The 20,760-nt window shown below is 31.9% G+C and overlaps 1 long non-coding RNA gene across 1 annotated transcript; it reads right to left on the bottom strand.

The window, feature by feature from the left end:
* Window positions 1-3,711, bottom strand: LOC136061943 (uncharacterized). The gene is made up of 3 exons (XR_010623788.1): window positions 3,498-3,711; window positions 523-557; window positions 1-308 (listed from the first exon to the last, which is right to left on the bottom strand). It is a non-coding gene; the product is annotated as an uncharacterized LOC136061943 (long non-coding RNA).
* Between the last annotated feature and the right edge of the window lie 17,049 nt (window positions 3,712-20,760).

Raw genomic sequence — 20,760 nt, 5'->3', positions numbered from 1 at the left:
GAGAATGCTTCCGCTGAAACTTCTATGGCACCATCAAACCCCAAACTTGTCAACATGCGCTAATAGCCTTTGAGACATTTGTGACATTTGCTCTCGACCAAAATGTTTCCTCTTTCCTTTAGATTCAATATTTCCACCATGTTCTATAATAAGTTACGTACATACAATCATCATAGAACTCCTAACCATAACTTGAGGCAAGATTTCAAGAACTCCATAGAACTCCAGTTTATGGTTTTCTTCCACACTATCTATGTGGGGGATTGCACCATCAGGTACACAATTCAATGTAAACATTCATCTCTTGTCTATGAAAAAAGGTAAATAAGCTTCAATTGAATTATTTCCATTTAAAACAGAATTTAGATGCATGTTTGATTCAATAACTTAGGAAAAATAATAATTAATAGGAGTCTAATTGAATATATTATGTTGACACTATGACTATAAATAGAATCTATATAAGATTTCAAAGAAACTATTATGCATTTATAGCTTAATATATATAAAGGAAAAAAAAACCTTGAGATAGAAGACAGGTAGCTCATCATCTTCGTCTAAGTCCCCCACATCACCATTCACATCCAGCAAATCAATACGAATTGCAAAAAACAAACATAGAAAACTCATCAAATTTTCCCAAAACTAAAACAACAGTACAAATACAAAATAAGTTTGTCACTGAGTCCTTAACATTGAAATAGTAAGCACTAAAAATTAATAAATCAAAGAAAGCTTTAAAAAAATGCATTGAGAACTCTCATTTCCACCTTCATGTTTGTGTATTAAATTGATGTTAGTTGCATTGAAAACCATACATAAAATAAAAAACCCATAAACAATTTGAACCCTTTAACTATCAACGCTTGGTATTCTTCACAGTTTACTCTCACTCTAGCAGGTTGCCTTTTAAGTAAACCCCACAACCTAGCTAATTCCACCCCACATATAAGTATCTTAGCCTAACTAACCGTGATTAAAAAAATATTAATCAAACATACAAAAAATAATAGTATAATATATTTGCAGAGAAAAAAGATAAAGATTAATGCTTGTACAAATCTTAAAAAAATATATATATATAAAACTTGAAGTAAATGTCACTTTTTTATATAATGCAATTCATTTAAAAATCTAACTTGCCAACTAATTACATGAAAAACCAATTGGCATCCGAAACTGATGATAAAGAGCTATCATCAGGAGCAGATGCCATAGATTGAAACTCCCTAAAAAAAATAAAAACCTTGTCTACTAATTAAAAAAAAATTAACAATCTAACTTGCCAAGTCATCACCAACCTCATTTTTTTTTTTTTTATCTCCCTCTGTTTTTACTATTTACAATTGACCATGTGTTTCCCCATTTTTTTTCCATCTTGTGAAGGCTTGAATGGACTGTTCTTCACTTAGGGTTTCAATTCTGAGAAAATCGTTTTGGTTCTATATTCTCTCGTACCGTGGGATGTAATTTACTAACATTTCATATTGAAAATTAGACACTCTACATCCAAAATGGCCACAACATGTTCATCCTCCTTGATCAAATCCAAGATGGGAAAAGAAATAAAGAATATGATACTTCTTGCTGAACTTAGTCAAGGCAGTTAGGATAGGGATAAGTTTGTTTCTTTATAATAACAGGATCCTTGACTTGTAAAATTTTAAGTAGATTTTTTAAGCTTACATATCATTGCACCTTTTTAATCTTCACACTCTGATATATGTAATTTATAAGTGGTTATATCATTTCATCATTAGACAATATCTTCAAATTTATAATCGACAGGTAGCACTTGGCCATTCTTGTGAGCTAGCCACTTGTAGTTTTTGCTTCAGCAAACAATTCTTTTCCAATGTCAAGGATACCCTACATATCATCCACTTTGGAGCCAAATATTATTTCAGTTATATAAACTGTTCGGCCAACAATGGAATTTCCTAGCAAAGCAATAGGCGTGTAATCCCTTTATATGGAAAGCTAAGTTGAAGTTTTCTAGAGTGGTTGACCATTTGTTTCAATTTATATCCATGAGATGGCTAAGAAAACAATCAAATAGACTCAAAGCGCGATTTTTTTACTGTTCACTTTGGAAGGGATATGGAAGGAGCAAGAGTGTCCCAGTGCTAGAAGATTGGCTTTAGACCAACCTCCTTTTTTTTTTTTTTTTTGGTATACAATTTCCCTCATCTTGTGAAGGCTTGAATGGACTATTCTTCACTTAGGGTTCAAATTTTGAGAAGCTTTTCTGGGTTCTATATAATTTGTATCGTGGGGATGTAATTCAGTAAAATTTTATATTAAAAAATAGACACTCTAATCCAAAATGAACAAATCCAAGACAGGAAAAGAAAAAAGAATATGATACTTCCTACTAACTTAGTCAAGGCAGCTAGGATAGGGAAAATTTTGTTTTCTTTATATTAACAGAATCCTCGACTTGCAGAATTTTAAGCAGATTTTGGTGTTCTTTTATTATGTATACTTTATACCAAGAATAGCTCATTGCATCAAGAATTTGTAAAAAAATAATTTTTGTAGTCTATGAAACTTAGCTTGTATGAGGTCTTTTTGGTGTTTGAGTTTGGGCAAATGAAAATTTTACAAATCTGAAAAATTATGCATATGTTTCCTAAAATTTCCTATGGATCTAAGTAGAACCTTAATATTGTCCAAGATTGTTTCACATAAATTCTCCCAATAATCTTAAGCTAGAAAATATATCATTTCATCATTAAACAATATTTTAAAATTTATACTTGACAGGTAGCACTTGGCCATTCTTTGGAAGCCGAGATTGTTAGAGTATGCTGAAGCAGAAATTTATAATCAAGAGTTTATTAAATTTAGCTTTCCATATAAAGGGATTATACGCCTATATTCTTTTGGTTAAATTTAGCTTTTCAAAACTATTGAGCCAAATATTCTTTTGGTTACATAAACTATTCGGCCATAAGTTTTTTCCAATGTCAATGATACTCTATGAGAATATGCTTACAAATAAAAGTCCATCATCAGTTCATCCTTTAATTAGAGAAGTAGATAGACTTAAACAAATAAAAGTCCATCATCAAAGAATGAAAAATCTATCCAAAACTCAATCAAATCAAATCAAGATTATAGAGAGATGCAGCAAGTATTACAGGGACTCTACCCTCACACATGCAACAATGAAAACAATAGAGTTAGTTCGTGTAATATGCAGCTGGCTTTGTACCTGATGAACTCAGCCAACAGTTCTTTTGCAATTGTCATGAATGTGTTCAATGCAATATTTTTATGTCTTTGTACAAACACACAGGTTTGTATAAACAAAATTTCGTACATGCTCAACCATAATCAAGGGATACACTGCTTCCCATTGCTAACAAAATTTACTGGGGACACATTCACCAAGATATCAAAATCATATAAAACACAACCAGCAACTAAAATCAATGTTTCTATGTTTTTACACAAGTGCATAACCAATGTGGTAAACAATAAAAGAGTCATACCTAGTGCTGAAGATGCTTATACTCTTCTTCTAATAGTTCCATCTCCTCATCTCCATTGTTAGCTTCAGCTTCATCTCCCTCTCCTCATTCACTTTCTCTTTCTTCGTATTCAGACTCAGCTTCTTCTTTTTCATGCTCCAACTACATCATAAATGCTCAATTAACAACTTAGTTGCTACAAGAGAATCTGGGATTTAGAGATAACTAAACTAAATCATCCCAGTATTAATATACTCTTAGGAGAGGAAAAGAGGGAGGGAAGACAGAGAGACTGCCATTACAGGCTGATGAAGGGTTGTTTTTCTCAAACCATGGAACACGGTAGACCAAAACGTGTGGAGACAGAAATCTTTGCCGATTAAATTTGAAACCGTGAAACACAAAAGTCAGGCTTGGGTTTATGTTGTAACCGTGAAAAAAATTAGGTCTGACAAAGGGATTTAGTTGAAAAGGCTTTGCGCTTGAGCTTGGGCTTTATAATGGAATTAAATGTATAAGAAGTGTTTTTTAAAGTGGAGATAAGGCTGGAAATAATTTTAGTTTTATTAGTATTTTAAAATTGGTAAAAACTATTTTAAAATTGAATGAAAAATTCAGAAAAGTGGTTGGGGATGACATGGCTGCTGACGTGGCTCAATGTGAGCATAGCAACATTAATTGCTACGCTTCAGCTTTTAGTAATATATAGATATATATATATATATAGATTAGATATCAATCTTTTAATACTAGTGCAGTGCATGGTTTCCCTTCAGTTATTCCCTTCAGTTATCCGGAACTCTACCACAGTGCCACTGCCCTCGATATCATCTAGGTAATCATATATTGTCTCATAAAAACTCCAATCTATTTCAGATTGGCAGTTAACAACTTCACATTAGTTAAAATTAATGCCATTTCTTGTACAATTATTAGCATCGGCGAAAATTTTCCATTCTAAAATTTATAAAGATCCTCAAGCTTCAAAAATAAAAATGGATTGCTATAAGGCTCTAGAAGACTAGAACGCCCACGAATCACCTATAACCTTTGGAAAGAGGTGAAGAAAAGGCTAGGAACTAGAGAAGCTTTATCAAAATCCACCTTTTAATTTTCTTATGTAAATCTTTCTTTCAAAGTGTAGAATTTCATTGTGTCTTGTTCTATAAATATCCTTTTGATGTTTACGTGTATGATAATTCAAAAGGGGTTAAATTTATTGCACAAATTATTTTATACTGTTTTAGACACACCTCAAAATCACCTTCCCTTCCTCACTTAGAAGTTGTTTTTGGAGATGAACGTAAAAAATTTCTAAAACAGTTTGTGTAATAAACATTACTCATTGAAAAAAAATATTTAAATGTCTTAGGCCTATTCTTGGTATCAAGTATCCATCTATTTCTTTTTGAATATGGAACTTAACTAAATGCTCTCTCTTAACTGTTCTTTCTTCTAAGTTTGAAATCTATAATCAACCCCTAAATTATTTTGACTCATACAAAAGTCACCGGTATACATCTCAAGGGAGATTGCATATCTAAAGGAACTGCATCTGCATGAAATATGTCCGCTTTATAAGAGAGTGTGGCACCACTTATACCATGATACCTATCATTTTAGGATCAAATATAGGAATGACAACAGGTCGGGTTTGGGTCGGGTTTTTCCATAACCTTACTAAATAAAAATAAATATTACTATATAGTTTAAAAATCTAACTGTTGAATTATTGATTTTCAAACATTACTACATAGTTTAAAAATCTAACTGTTGAATTATTTTTGAATTACTTGTCAACCACAATGCTCATGGGGAACTTTTGTAGGATGGATTGGTAGTGCAGTGATGAGCTCAGAGAGAGTAATGGGTTTGCCATGGTTGTGGATGATATCTGGTACCTAGTTCAATTTCACATTTAAGGGACATAGAGTTTACGAAGTTGAAAATGTGGTTCCATATGTGGGCTTGAGCATCAAGTTGCTCGGTAGCATTTTCACCTGGAACCAATTTGAAACTAAGCTGTTTAGTGCCACTCATTTTGTTTTTTTACATACCAACTCTTTAGAACATTGAGCTTATATATATTACATCGAGAATTGATTGATTATCTCATATCCTATCCACAGCCAATAGTATTTGGACAACAGAAAAAGGTTTCGTTATAGATTGATACAGAAAAGACAAAGAGTGAAAAAGATATGCATCCCCAATAGGAATTAATCAAGAGGGATTGTGAAATGGCAGCATGCACTTTAGGAAAATGGACCCTACGCTATTTTGTTTCATTCTGGCATGTGGTGGTTTGTAATTCTGTGGCGCATTATATTCATAAAAAAAAAAAAAAAGTAAAATTCTGTGGCGCATGATTCTTGCATGATTGATTTTGTTTAATGAGAGATAAAGTTCCATTTAGCAAAAGATATAGGAAATAATTAAACCATTTCATCTTTGCATAATATGTCATATGATTTATTTTGTTGAAAGAATTATAGGTAATGTCGTCTTGTTAGAATTGTTCTCAAATTCTTATTTGGATTAAGTTTCATTAATGGGTTTTCTTCAAGGGGGAAGTAAAGGAGTTTTAGTTTTCATCGTTTAAGAATTAATTGAATATTTTTTGTCCATCAAAGAAGATAATTGAAATCTTATAAATAGGTATTATTGTAAACATTTTGATGGCTTTTGCTTAAGAAAGAGTCCTCCCACATAGGGAGATGAGAAAACTCTCAAAAGAACTCAAGCGAGTGGGATATTTTGAAGAATAATTTAGTAGATTTGTTTTTGTTTTTTTGATTTTTTTGAGATTGAAGGATATCCATAATTGTGTGTTAAGAGTTTGTTTGTTTCATGTGCGTAAGGTTTATGAGATTGTGTTTATGAGTATGTAAAGTTGGGTTAAATGTTGTTGTAATATACCTATATTGTTGATAGAGGATTTTGTCTATAATTTCACGTAGATGTAGGTTTGGAATTAGGCGAATTATGTTAAATATTGATGTTTTTGAATATATTTATTTCTTATTTGCCCCAAATCACATGATTCACATCGCGTTCACACCCCCCCACCTCCCCCCCCGGACCCACCGCACGTTTTAAATGCTTATTTCAATTTTGTCAATTAGATTTGCTAGGTCTGTGATTCTCAAAAAAACAAATAATAATAATAATAATAATAATAAAGAAAAAAAAAAGATTTGGTAGATTTGCTTTCCTCATCAGGATAATTGAAGCCAGATAGATTATGGAATTCGATCACGTGATAGTTAATGAGAAAATACTATAATAGAACTGATTTTAAATGTATTTTATTCAACATAAAAAAGAACTCATTTTATATTATATTAGATATCAATCTTTTAATACTAGTGCAGTGCATGGTTTCCCTTCAGTTATCCGGAACTCTACCACTGCCCTCGATATCATCTAGGTAATCATATATTGTCTCATAAAAACCCCAATCTATTTCAGATTGGCAGTTCACAACTTCACATTAGTTAAAATTAATGCCATTTCTTGTACAATTATTAGCATCGGCAAAAATTTTCCATTCTAAAATTTATAAAGATCCTCAAGCTTAACCTTTGGAAAGAGGTGAAGAAAAGGCTAGGAACTAGAGAAGCTCTATCAAAATCCACCTTTTAATTTTCTTATGTAAATCTTTCTTTCAAAGTGTAGAATTTCATTGTGTCTTTTTCTATCAATATCCTTTTGATGTTTACGTGTATGGTAATTCAAAAGGGGTTATATTTATTGCACAAATTATTTTATACTGTTTTAGTCACCTCAAAATCACCTTCTCTTCCTCACTTAGAAGTTGTTTTTGGAGATGCACGTAAAAAATTTCTAAAACAATTTGTGTAATAAACATTACTCGTTGAAAAACTATTTAATTGTCTTAGGCCTATTCTTGGTATCAAGTATCCAACTATTTCTTTTTGAATATGGAACTTAACTAAATGCTCTCTCTTAACTGTTCTTTCTTCTAAGTTTGAAATCAATAATCAACCCCTAATTATTTTGACTCATTCAAAAGTCACCGGTATACACCTTAATTAAGGGAGATTGCATCTAAAGGAACTGCATTTGCATGAAATATGTCCGCTATATAAGAGAGTGTGGCAGCACTTATACCTTGTTACCTGTCATTTTAGGATCAAATATAGTAAAGTAACTGAGAGGGGGGAGCACATTGGCATTGGTAATAACCTTGGCTACAATACGTGTGCCTCTTGAAACATCAATTAATGTCCTTAGCTCCACAAACACACCCTTGCTGAGTTGGTCATGAAATGTTTATGCATTGGCTCCCGGCCTGCAAGAGCAATCGGAACCCGTTGTTGACAGGATTAATGCCATGACTTCGTTAAAATTCAATATAGCATTATAAAGAGGAGTGTTGAGTTACACTGAGGGATTATCCTTGGTGTGCTGAGAAGCATGATTGTCAAGAACAATACGTTAGAAAACGTATTTTATTCACATTGGTGTTATTCCAAGTAAACGCCTATTGAGAAGTGCACCATGTTTCCTTATGGCAGTGTTCTTTCATTCACATTGTGCATATATTAGTTCATCTATGGATAGGAATTCTTCATAACTAGACCAATGAATTTGCATGGTTTGGTAGTTTACTCATTACTGTTCTCTTGAAGGCGTGCGCATGGGAACAATATATAAAAGAGCTTTTAACTCTTGCACGGAAAAATCATTAGTAGGATTCTTTTCATAATTTATTGATCATTATAATTTGTCGCTAAAAGTAGATATAAAGCAAAAGATTCTGAAATCTTAGACCAAAAAATTAACATTAGTTTTTTCTCATGAACCATTCATCTTCGTCACAATACTTTAAAGGTAATCTTTACCGACGGCGATGTGGTTCATATTTCATTTGGCTTCGTTAATTTTTTAATAATATAGAGAAAGTGGAGTGAACAGAATGAGAAAGACAAAGTCTTGGTGATGGTGTAAATAGTCAGACTTTCTAATTTTGATTAAAAAAAAAAAAAAGAAAAAAAAAAAAAGAAGAAAAACCGAGAGGTTTTTGGTTCGCCATGCATAAAAGAGAATATCTTTCTAATTTTCGCCCTTTGTTTAATAATTGAAAAGATATTTAATTGTTCTCCTATTTTTGGTATCAAGTATCCATGATCCATCTATTTCTTTTCAATTTGGAACTTAACGAAATGCTCTCCCTTAACCTTTCTTTCTTCTAAGTTTGAAATCAATCAACCCAAAATTATTTTGACTAATTCAAAAGTCACTAGAATACACCTTAAGAGAGATTTCATTTGCAGGAACTGCAAGAAATATGTTCGCCATACAAGAGAGTGGGAGTACTTATCCATTGTTACGTATCATTTCTGGATCAAATGTAGTGAAGTAATTCATGGGGAACACATTGGCATTGGTAAGGCTACAATATGTTTGCCTCCTGAACAGCAATCAATATCCTTAACTCCGCAAACAAACTCTTGCTCTTGGAATGGTTATGCATTGGCTCCCGGCCTGCATGACTATTTGGGACCAGGCGCAAATTTAACATGATTAATGCCATGGTTTTGTTCAATCTAGCTCATCCTTGATGAGCTGACCGAGAACCATGGGTAAGCATTCATGAGATGGGTGATTCCACCATAACAAAGGTATTCCTTCTAACACATTATGTCTTCTTTTAGGATTAGAAATTGCAAGATTAGACCCAAAACCATTAATTTTCCTGAACCCAAAAGAAATGTATGCCTAGGGTTTTTTGGACTCATAAACAAAAAAGGGTCAACTTGAAAAAGAACAATTGAGTTAGGTTGACTTGTGAGTCACATGGATGGACCCTATTTTTTCTAATAATTTTTTAATTTGACTCTATGGAACTGTTATTTTATTTATATTTTTTAAATATTAGGAATTTAACTTTTAAGAAAGTCCGCACACACACAAAATTAGAATTGGTTTGGAAATCCTAGACTAAATTTTGCAAAGTTGAATGTTCTTATGGCGAAAATAGCATTACAATCTCTTTTTGAGCTATCTTCAAATGGCATGTGATCTCAAGTATCCCTATAACTGTTGTTACATCAACTTTTAGCATTGGAGGTAAAATTAGTATCAATCTTGTATTCTACCAAAGATTGTTGAAGCTTTGATTTGCATTTGAAATTTGTTGTGCACTAGTGGAAAATATGAGACCACTTGTGCAATATCACTCATGGATTTGAACAATAGTAAAGGAACATAAATCAAGAAGCACCACATAGAGGATACACGAATTTATGGGGTTCAATATACAATGTACGTACCTCCAGGGAAAGAGATTGAATCCATTATACTCAATACGGATTATAACGCTCAACTTCTCTTACGAGCTCTCATTATATGTATTCTATCAACCAAAAAACTATCAAATGACTATTTCTACAGAGAACTATTACATTTTCCTCTAATGTTTTTACAGTCCAGATAATTTTGTTAAACTAAAAAACTAAATTAACTTGTCATCATCTACGTACAAAATATATTAAAACCGAAATCAAGAGAAAGTTCAATTAATTTTGAAACCCTATAATACCTTAGGTTACCCCAAAGTAGCATAACTAATTTTGCACAAAATTTAATCGAACATTGAAAAAAAAAAGGTTTATTCATAATAGTAATACAATTATGGCTGTAAACGAGCCGAGTTTTGTCGAGTAGTGAATGTTCAAGCTCGGCTTGATAGCAAAAATAGAATGTTCAAACTTGGTTTGAGCTTGATACAAGCCTACAAATAATGTTCAAGCTTGAGCTCGTTATAAAGTATAAAAACTTGAGATCAGCTTAGCTTGGCTTGATTCATTAGTCAAGCCAAGCTTGAGCTCAATATTAAGCCCAAACTCAAGCTCGATATCATGCTTTTAAACTTGAGATCCAACATAAGTATAATATCAAGCCTATATCAAGTTTATTATCTAGCTTATTTGGTTTGGATAAGTGGTCTCAACTTATAATTAATTAAAGTTTTAGAAAGATATGAGTTTACTTGTCAAGCTCATATCAACTTTATTACCAGACTCATAAATAAGCCTAGGTTGAACTTGTTTTGTTACTTTTGTATTGAGCCTTGGTGTTCATGAGCTTGTTCATGAACAATATTTTTTAATTACTTGGGCTCGACTCGTTTATTAAACAAGTCTAAAACTAAAGTTTAAACTTGGCTTATTCATAAACAAACAAAAATGAACGAGCTTTTTATTGAGCCAAGCGCAGGTTGTTTATGAACGGTTTGGTTCATTTACAGCCCTAATTATACAATTCGTAAACTTCTTAATGACAAGTGATATATCTAAAATGATATAAATTTGCCAAGTGACAGGAAATTTTTGAAAAAATCATTTTCCTAATACTAAAAATACTTTTAAAAATAAAGGAATTTTCTTATCTAAAAAAAATTAAAAGAAAATCAGGTGCTGTCACAATTCTTTGAAAAATATTTATATCCATGTTGAATAACATAAATGTCCAAATGTTTGTCTCAATCATTTAAAAATACTCATTGCCCTACTACAAAAAGACTTCTAAAAAAATTAAAAGAAGTTACGGTGGAGTCACAATTCTTTAAAATAAATATACGTTGAATAACCCCCACACCACCCCCCCCGCCCAAAAAAAAAGTCCAAATGTTGCTGCAATTTTCAAAAGAAAAAAATCATTCTCCTAATACTAAAAGATTTATTACAAAATTTACTTCTATAGGGGGAAAAAAAAAAGCTTAAGTTTTGTCACAATTCTTTAAAATAAAAGGCTAATAAAAAAGTGTGGTTGCAAACTTTTTATTTACAAGGCAATCATGGATCCTCACACTCACTACCCAAGTTGTGAGAATTTGAGCTTGGAATGTGTATAACAATGGCGGAAAGCTAGAGAGAGAGAGAGAAAGATATTTCTGAGTAATACTGAAAAACTATATTTCCAAACTCTGAATCGTTATAAATAGATTAAGCTCTATTTATAGAGCATACATTAGGAAAAGTTCTAGAAACTCCTACTCTGACAGAATCATAACAAACTCATAAAATTCTATCTAGCTAAGCACTACTCAATAACCGTATTCAAGAAACTGTTGAAGGACCTGAGCTTCGTGGAACTGCCAGAGCAGAGTGAATTTAGAATAAGGCATTTCGAAGAGAGACGAATCCATTTCAAACACTATGCTTAAAACCACACCGTTTCTGGCTAGTGTAATAATTCTGAATTAAGCTTGTGCAAAATGACACCATTTGCCACTAAACCAAACGTCATCGTTTTGATATAGATAACTGTTGGTTACTAGACGCCGTTGCTACAGCTGTCTCTTCTTCCTCTGTCTTCAACACATTTGAATCTGGTTCTTCTTCTTCTTTTTTCGAATCACTTAACTCAAACCCAGTCTTTCTCTCCTAATTGATACCTAACCATAATAGGAATCAAATTTGACCTAAAAAGCATTAAATGCACATAAAAATAAGGAAATAAATGCCATAAACCTAAAATAACGAAAATTAAATAAAATACAAAATATAAAAGATTACAGAAATTAATTAGAATATTTTGTCCTACATCAGACCCTCCACTTGAAACAAACTCGTCCTCGAGTTCATCTTTGAAATCTGAAATCTTCCGCTCCAAATAAACAAATACTTCGAATGCTTTAATAACTTGATTAGGCTCTGAAACTTGAATTCTTCATAAAATGTTGCATAAAATTTCTTCTCATCTACTTTCAATTTATTTGCAACATCAATCAAAAATGGGTTGATAAAGAAATTAAAATTTTCTACCCCAAGAAAATCAACATATTGTGTAGTTGTCTTCAATAAATCAATCGGAACCTGGGGGTTGTGGGTAATGGACTCGTCCTCACCTTTGAACTCAATTGAATCTTCCACAACGTTCTCAATAATTACCATCTCTTCATTCCTGTCATTATTCACAATCAACTCAACCTTCGTTTCTTTGACCTCTTCTTCAAATTTTTGACAAGTGGTATTTTCAATCTTCAATTCAATAACTGGTAGCAAATCTTGATCTTTTTTAACCACTTCAAAATTTTCTTTAGAAATAGGCTGCTTCTTCTCAACCCTCAAACCCTTTCCTTTACTTGACACATAGACTTGGCTGTTAAATTTTGGTTTCGAATATATTGCTTTTCATATGAATACACAGATTTATAATCAACATTTGTATAATCTAGTATATCATAATAGTCATTAGGAAACCATAAATCAATTAATACCTTTTTCATTCTTTGCCAAGAGCAGATTGGATGCTTACCTCGTCGCTTTCTATCAATTTGAATGTCTTCCCACCATTCTTCTGCTTCATTGTCTAATTTATTAGATGCAAGCCGCCCTTTTCTTCATCACAAATCTTCCAAAAATTAAAATATTCTTCTAAATCAAGAAGCCAGTCAATAAAATCCATCTTACACATATCTCCGTCAAAGAATGAAATTTTCTTGTAGTTAGGAGTGCGTCTTTGAATATATTGAACATTGTTGTTGTGAGATGATTTCCTAGCAAGAAGAATAGCAATCTTTTACTGGATTTCACCCATAATTTTCTGACTCTTTTCATGAAATCGTTGCTCATCACGAGCCTCTTCACGAAACTTGAGAAACTCAACCCTAGTGAGGACTGAGTTGTTGACGTCGTCACCGCCGTCATTGTTGTGGTGGTCACCGTCTCGCCGGTTAGCCATCAGGCCAGGGTAAGTCAAGGCTCTGATACCAACTGATGTCGCGGAAGCCTGAAGAGAAGCACACACGATGCTCTCTTTGATGGACAGAAACTAAACTGTTAGTTTCTGGTAGTAAACCTCGAATCCACGAGGGGTTTCCCTGAATCCACAAGGAGATAAAACTGGAATCCACCAGAAGAAAAATTTGACAAAAGTCTGTATTTATTGATAATAGTCTATCAAAAAACGTTTACAGACTTTGGGGCCTATTTAAGGGCTCCTTAAAACTTGATTGACAAGAAAATATAATCTAAATTAACTCCTAATTGATACCTAACCATAATAGGAATCAAATTTGACCTAAAAAGCATTAAATGCACATAAAAATAAGGAAATAAATGCCATAAACCTAAAATAACGAAAATTACATAAAAATACAAAATATAAAAGATTACAGAAATTAATTAGAATATTTTGTCCTACATCNGGTCATGTGGATAATTTTTTTTTTTTTTTTGAAAATGTATTTCCAGTTAACGCATAATCAATTTTTGTTGCCCATAAATTTAAAATTATGAATAATAATAAAGAAAAGTAATATAAATGTATATGTATTTGTGTTGATTTTTATATTATTTAATGAGTGTAAATTAAACTACATTTTTCATCCTCCGCTTTTTTTTTCAACCAAACAAAAAAGTTTTTCACCCTCCCACTTTTTCACCCCTCCAACCAAACACACATGAGAGAAAACCAAATCTTTTCTTTTTTCTCACTTTTCCATCCTCCCACTAATTTTTCATCCTCCCACTTTTCCACTCCTCCAACTAAATAGACTCTAAAGGAAGTATAATAGTAAATGTGGACTAATAGGGTGAATAAGAATTTTTCTTTTCTTTTTTTAGAATAGGGAGAATAAAAGTTTAGAAATAAAAAATAAAAGGTAGAAAATAAGTGAATGATATGGCCGTTAATGTGGCTCAACAGAAATGTAATATCAATAAATATTACTCTTCAACTTATATATATATATATATATATAAATATAGATAGATATAGATGTAATGTGATGTTTTATTTACACCTACAGTATAGTTTAATAATTGACCTCCTCCATATTAGGCTAATGTGATTTTGGGCAAGTACTTACATTTTTAATATATATATATATATTATTTTTTTTTTTTAAATTTGTGGCTGCACTAACACTTTTCCAAACGCCTTATTGACATTTTTTTTTTTCTAACAAAAAAAAAAAAATTCCTTGAAGATAGAGAGTGATTGGAATGGGTGTAAGGTAGACATTCATTTGCACTCTGTTTTTATTAGAGAAATTTTTTTTAAAGTTCTTAGAATATTTTCGGGAAAATTTTCTTTATTTTTTTATTTATTAAAGCTGTGGTAATACCCAATCTTATAATATCACAAAGATAATTTTTTTTAAATGTTTTTCTAAGCTTTAGATTTCTAAGAATTGAGATCTAATGCAAAATAGAGAAGTTAAAAAATAAAGTATAAAAGTAAAATAGTAAAAAGTAGAAAGTTAAACATATTTTTATATATCCATGGATGAGATTACAAGTAACTTTGAAATTTTAATCTCAACCTTTGATTTTCTATTGTTTGGGACTATTGCACTAAATCTTAATCCGATTTCTACGATGATTTTTATCTTATCTAGAGGGTGACTTGTGTTAAAGGAGATTCTGAATTTGGAAATGGAGGAGAATGATGTCGCGGAAGCCTGAAGAGAAGCACACACGATGCTCTCTTTGATGGACAGAAACTAAACTGTTAGTTTCTGGTAGTAAACCTCGAATCCACGAGGGTTTCCCTGAATCCACAAGGAGATAAAACTGGAATCCACCAGAAGAAAATTTGACAAAAGTCTGTATTTATTGATAATAGTCTATCAAAAAACGTTTACAGACTTTGGGCCTATTTAAGGGCTCCTTAAAACTTGATTGACAAGAAAATATAATCTAAATTAACTCCTAATTGATACCTAACCATAATAGGAATCAAATTTGACCTAAAAAGCATTAAATGCACATAAAAATAAGGAAATAAATGCCATAAACCTAAAATAACGAAAATTACATAAAAATACAAAATATAAAAGATTACAGAAATTAATTAGAATATTTTGTCCTACATCAGACCCTCCACTTGAAACAAACTCGTCCTCGAGTTCATCTTTGAAATCTGAAATCTTCCGCTCCAAATAAACAAATACTTCGAATGCTTTAATAACTTGATTAGGCTCTGAAACTTGAATTCTTCATAAAATGTTGCATAAAATTTCTTCTCATCTACTTTCAATTTATTTGCAACATCAATCAAAAATGGGTTGATAAAGAAATTAAAATTTTCTACCCCAAGAAAATCAACATATTGTGTAGTTGTCTTCAATAAATCAATCGGAACCTGGGGGTTGTGGGTAATGGACTCGTCCTCACCTTTGAACTCAATTGAATCTTCCACAACGTTCTCAATAATTACCATCTCTTCATTCCTGTCATTATTCACAATCAACTCAACCTTCGTTTCTTTGACCTCTTCTTCAAATTTTTGACAAGTGGTATTTTCAATCTTCAATTCAATAACTGGTAGCAAATCTTGATCTTTTTTAACCACTTCAAAATTTTCTTTAGAAATAGGCTGCTTCTTCTCAACCCTCAAACCCTTTCCTTTACTTGACACATAGACTTGGCTGTTAAAATTTTGGTTTCGAATATATTGCTTTTCATATGAATACACAGATTTATAATCAACATTTGTATAATAAAAAAAAAAAAATTATCCACATGACCATTCGTAGATTGGGAAGATATTTGCCAAAAAACAAAAAAAAACAAAACTTTATTCACATGGGCGAGCGACTAGGCAAATTGGGCAACTGGGCAAACTTGGCAAAACATCCTTCACCTGGCAGCAAAACAATTCACTTGGCAGCAATTCAACTACTTTTTAACACATCCTTCACCTAGCAGCAAAACACCATTCAACATCTTGTCTCCTTAGTTTGTAAGGGTATTTGTGTAAATTATATCATTCAGCATCTTTTCTCTTTAGTTTTCCTCATAAATTGGGAGGACAAAAAAAATGTGGGCCTAGAGGGATTATTTTCCTCCCCATTTTTTGTCTCTTTTGTTTTCACTCCTGAACCAAATAAGAGAAAATGTCATTTTCTACCTTATTTTCCTCTTCCTATTTTCCATCCTCCCTGTTTTTACCCCAACCAAACATACCCTTAACATTTCCCCTCTCTCATTACCTCTTTAAAGTGAAAACCAAGAAGCAAAGTCATCCAACTGAAAAATAAAACCCAATAATCCAAAACTAATCTTAGAAAAATCCAACCAAAACCCAGGAAAAATACGCCCAAATCACACACAAATCAGCCATCAATTCCACAAATGATCAAACAAAACCATGAAAATTTCAAGCATCCATGGAGTTTCAATTTGACCCAAAAGTAAGCTAATAAATCCCCTCCCTTGAAATTTTAGTTTTGAGATGAGATTAGAGAAGAGAAAGAGCAAAAGATGGAGGGAGTGAGAGAGAGAAGAGACTAGAGAAATGGGTAGGAATTATGTGAGAGATGTCAGAAGAGAAAGACTTTGGTTTGGTGGTTTCACAGTTTCATGCTTAAGAATATGGCTGGGCAAGATAGATAAGAAGGCTGGGGCAAGAGACAAAGGAGTAGACATGGAAATACGGGTCAGAAATTTCTGACCCGATCCTACTCAACCCAAAAAATACCTGACCCAAACCTAATTTTTTTGACCCGAAGCAAAAACAGGTTGACCCGTGACCCGACCCGTTAAAAAATATTCGTTAAAAAAATATTTAAATTACGTCATGATACTAGGTGCATAAAGCACAAAGTACTAAAACTAATAATCAATCACTACAAAAAACTTGACCTATAGTGGCGTTTTCTATAAATGCTGCTATAGCCATATCTATAGTGGCGTTTGGAGGGTCCTATAGCGGCGTTTGGAAAAATAGGTCTATAGCAACGTTTTTCACGACCTATAGTGGCGTTTTCAAAACGCCACTATAGATTTTGGTCTTACAAATGCCTATAGTGGCGTTTGTCAAACGCCACTATAGGCATTTGTGAGACCAAAACCTATAGTGGCGTTTGTCAAACGCCACTATAGGTTCTGGTCTCACAAATGCTTATAGTGGCGTTTGTCAAACGCCACTATAGNAGTAGCGTTTGTCAAATGCCACTATAGCCTAGAATAAAAAAAAAAATTAAGAAAAAGAATCCAGCACCCAAAAAAAAAAAAAAATTTAAAAGAGTGGACCTCTAGTGGCGTTTACTAAACGCCACAATAGGTCAAAAAATGCATATATATCTACAATATTAAAAAAAAAAAAAAACAAAAAACAAAAACACTGAATGAATTCCAGCGTACATAAAGAAATGGAATATGCCTAGAATATTCTATGGCATATTTCAAAATATTTGAATATATTATATATATATATTTATTTAAATGTATATATTATTATATTTATATATTATTATATATTATATATTATATTTAAATGTATATATTATTATATATTTATATTTAAGTGAGAGATGTTAGATTCACAATAATTTTACAGCATTTTGACAAAAAATCATAAGTGGTTAGTTGTTATTTGTTTAAATTTGAATTTAACACTAAGATTACTTTTTTACTCCAGCAATAACAATCAGTAACAGCCTACCACTTAAAATTTGTTATAAAAATGTTGTGAAAATGTTGTTGACATATCATTTCTCTTTATATATATACATATTTTATTTTTTTTATGTATGAAAAATGCTACATACACAACATTTTCACAATATTTTCACAACAAATCATAGGTAGTTAGTTGTTATTGGTTTAAATTTGAACCTAACACTAAGATTACTTTTTTGCCCCAATAATAACAATCAGTAACAACTACCACTTAAAATTTCTTGTAAAAATATTATTGATATATCATTTCTCTTTATATATATATACATATTTTATTTTTTTATGTATGAGAGATGTTACATCCACAACATTTTTACAATATTTTCACAACAAATTATAGGTAGTTAATTGTTATTGGTTTAAATTTGAACCTAACACTAAGATTATTTTTTTGCCCCAACAATAACAATCAGTAACAACCTACCACTTAAAATTTGTTATAAAAATATTGTGAAAATATTATGAATATATCATTTATATATATATACACACATACATACTTATCATTTCTCTTTTTATACACTATATATATATATATATAAAATTTTAAAAAAACATTAAAGCCCCTCAACTACCCCACCAACCCCCACTCTCACATATCCCTCCCTTATCTCTACGCCAAGCCTCAGACTAATTCCTTTCTCTTTTGCTTTTTTTGTTTTTTTCATTTCTCTCTTTTTCTCCCTTAACTCTCCACGCCAAGTCTCAGCAGACTTCCTTTCTCTTTTGTTTTTTTGTTTTTTTTTTTTTTTTTCCTTCTTCTTCTCCCTTATCTCCACTCCTCCATCTTTCTTCTTTACTTTTTCTTTCACTCTTCTTTCAATTCACACTTGAATTGATTCTTTTTTGTTTCTCTCCATTTTTATTTTATTTCTTTTGTTTTATTTGTGGTGGTGTTAATGTTTGTGGTTTTGGATTTGCAGATGGTGTTGTAGCTTACTGATTTTGTTCAAATTTGTAGATGGTGTTTGAAGCCATTGGTTGTATAGTTGCAGGTAAGCTTTTTTTATTAAAAAAAAATTTATGATTATTTTGGTCTATTTATTTTCTGGTAATAGTTTTGGTCTATTCTTTGTTTGCTGTCAACTTTGCTTCGTGGGGTGGATTTGCTATTTTTTTTTTTTGTTTGGATGTGAGCATGTTGTGTTTGATTTTGAATTTTTTTAGGTGGGTTTGTGTCTCATTTTGAATTTGCTGGGATAGGTTTAGTGTTTGTATTTGGAGTTGCTATTTTTTTTTAAAAAAAATTTTGGATGTGAGCACGTTGGGTTTGATTTTGAATTTTTTTTAGGTGGGTTTGTGTCTCATTTTGAATTTGCTAGGATTGCTATAGGATTTGTATTTTGTTTTATGTATTTTGTTTTGTATCTTTTATTTAATTAAAATTGTAATATTAATTTAATTACAATCTTAATTCAACCAAAAAAAACTTTTTCACGTTAAAAAAAAAAAAAATCTTTTGATAACCAAAAATTAATTTTTGGTAATCAAAATTTTTTTTTGGTGGTTTTTTGGCTATAGTGGCGTTTGTAGAGTCTATAGTGGCGTTTTACAAATGCCACTATTGTACCGTCACTACAGACCTATAGTGGCGTTTGCAAACGCCACTATAGACCAATTTTTTATTTTTTTTTTAAAAATGCTATAGTGGCGTTTAAACTAGGGTCTATAGTGGCGTTTGCAAACGCCACTATAGGCCGACCTATAGTGGCGTTTTACAAAAACGCCATTATAGGTCTATAATGGCGATACAATAGTGGCGTTTGTAAACGCCACTATCGAAAACGCCACTATAGCCAAAATGGGCCTATAGTGGCGTTTTTAGTACCTATAGTGGCGTTTCACAAACGCCACTATAGGTCCAGTTTTTTGTAGTGAATATATTATAGATATAAAGTTATAAACAATTAAAACTGTTGTCAAGACATGACATGAGAGAATGACTATTTGAGCTTCGTCACAACCAATAAGAGCTCAGTTTTAGTGCTTGACATAAGACAAGACAACACGTTACACAAGGCTATCAAGACAACCATTAAAAAAAAAAAAAAAAAAATCAATACTAGCTATAGTCCATTGTCTAAAGCCAAAGGCACAAACAACGCACAAACTTGAAAGTTGAAACGTGACAAACCAAACCACAAAGGGCCCTAAAGCTTCCTCAGTTCAGTTCTTCTACTCTTTTCTTGCACCTCCGGCCTTTGCCCTTCTTCACACATTCCACACTTTTTTAGTTTCACACAAAGCATTCAAAGCTTGCGCCTCTGCCCTTCTTCACTGCTCTGCTTTCTCACTTCTCTTAGTTCTCTATCTCTCGCCATCTACAGGCTACACAGCCTAGATCTCACCACCTGCTGACCTATTTAAGAGGAGCACAACCACAAATCATCAACTATGGTGAAGGTAAGTTAAATAATTTTCATCATTCTCTTAAATCCCTAAATGTTTTTAGTTTTTGGATTGATTTTTTAATATTATGAATTTATGATTTAGCAATAATAATATAGTATACTGCTCTGCCTCTGCTAACATTATATTTAATTATTTGTGTTTGATTGCATTGACTCATTGTCATTTGGATGAATGTCTTATGTTCACAGTTTCTTTAGATGTTTTAAATAGACTAGAATTTTAATTTTAATTATATATTTGCTTTGATAATTAGAGTACAGCGGCTTTCTCCGGCTGTAAATTTGAAAAGTGATGATGATGTTGTAATTGTGGATATTTCTACTAATCCTTCACGATCTTTAAGAGTTAATTCAAAATCAAAGTTTAAGAAACCAAAAAGAGTTTCAGGGGAAAAGAAAAGAAAAACAGCACACTTCTACAGTTTGGACTGA

The sequence above is a fragment of the Quercus suber genome, unplaced genomic scaffold, assembly GCF_002906115.3.
Source record: "Quercus suber isolate HL8 unplaced genomic scaffold, Cork oak 2.0 scaffold_365, whole genome shotgun sequence".
In the NCBI taxonomy this organism is placed as follows: domain Eukaryota; kingdom Viridiplantae; phylum Streptophyta; class Magnoliopsida; order Fagales; family Fagaceae; genus Quercus; species Quercus suber.
The sequence above is the reverse complement of the archived record's forward strand: the minus strand, read 5'-3'. Positions and strand labels throughout refer to the sequence as shown.